The sequence below is a fragment of the Mustela nigripes genome, chromosome 9 (assembly GCF_022355385.1).
Source record: "Mustela nigripes isolate SB6536 chromosome 9, MUSNIG.SB6536, whole genome shotgun sequence".
NCBI classification, from domain to species: domain Eukaryota; kingdom Metazoa; phylum Chordata; class Mammalia; order Carnivora; family Mustelidae; genus Mustela; species Mustela nigripes.
In genome coordinates, this window is record NC_081565.1 from 74,877,951 (window position 1) to 74,879,571 (window position 1,621).

A 1,621-nucleotide genomic window follows, 5' to 3' on the forward strand; every position below is an offset into this window, starting at 1 on the left:
GTGAGGCCCCGCCCCCAGCGCCCCCGCCTTGCCCACCTCCGAGGTTTGAGGGCGGGGCGGGGGGACGCCCGCGCGGCTCCTGGCCCGGGACAGCGCGCCCTCTGGGTCTGAGCGAGGTGTGGGCGGAGAGCCGGTGTCCGAGCGCTTTCTTCCTCCCTCCGCTTCCTCCCGTTCGCTCCCCGAACTCCGCAAGGGCTGGGTGATTCCAGATTCTTTGCCCTCTCCGCCAAGGCAGGAAACACGAAAAGTACAGCTTTTCTGATTTTCAGTGTTTTATTAAAAAAAAAAAAAAAAAGCAAAAGTCAAAGATTCTGTATATAATGTGAAGTTTAGAAATGACCATGCGGTTTGGTTCCCCCCCTCATGGTCTTTTGTTCAGTTTAGTATTTAAAAACTCACTGCATTCACGTGTGTTTTCACCTAAAAACTAAGACAAAAACTGGGAAACAGTCCACAGTGCCGTGCGAAGTAGAACACATCTCTTTCCCGATCTTGTAGCGCAGAGCGTTGTCGCTTAAAGAAGCTGACACGGTGTCCTTGGTAACAGAGGAATACGGCGTGTTCCCCCTTGGACTTTGACCTCCTGGAAAGCAGATCAGGTTCTGAACTCGTCTTCACATCACGCTGTCACTCAACACACGTGTTTGGAAGTAAATGAATGGTGGACGTGCCTACTCACTTCCCCACCCACCATGTCTTGCCCGGGTCGTAGGGCAAATCCGAGACCCTCTGAGTAGGGAGGTTTCCGTGCAGCTGGAGGCTTGCCTGGTGTCCTTCATTCTTACGAAAGGTCATTGCACAGGGGAGAGGCCTGAACGCGGAGAGCAGGGCCAGGCTGGCCTGGAGGGAACCACGGAGTCTCTGAGGTTCATCTTCTGGGGCTTCGGATTTGAGGAAGTTAAATACCCCGGTGGGGATGAGGCAGGGAAGGGTGGGACCCGGGCGGGGCCGTACCTTGTAAGTGAATCATAAATTAGCATATTGGTTTCCTGTTAACCCACCTCACTTGTGAAGACCCCAGCTTTCTCTTCAAGGCTTTGGAATGTTCTGGGAAGCATGCTCTGGACTCTTCAGTCCCCTTCCCACCCTTGTGCTGGGGTGTTAACTTGGGTCATTAAGCAGCACGATGTAGGCCGGAGCCTGGTGAAAGATTCCTGGGGGAAGGTAAATCTTGTCTCTTCGCCAAGGAGATTCCTCCGCCATGGAGTGACAATTTGGAATATATTGCTTTAATTTTATTTTAAAAAAGCAATTTTGGGGGGCATCTGGCTGGCTCAGTCAGTAAACCATGTGCCTCTTGATCTCCAGTCATGAGTTTGAGCCCCAGGTTGGCGGTAGAGTTTACTTAATAATAATAATAAAATTTTGTAAAGTAATTTTCTTATAATCATTATATGCAAGACTGAGGACAGTGGAACCAAAGTTCCTTTTAAACTGTGGTTTATATTTTTATCCTGGAACCCAAAATATCTTGTGCAGAATTTGCATTTTGGTCAGAATTAGAAAAAAGGTAATTGCAATTTGTTTTCTCCATCTTTTGCTAACCCAGATGACCTTTTTAACTAAGGGCTTAAGAGAAGGCAAAAGAACTGTGAAAAAACTCATAATAAATTATGAAATT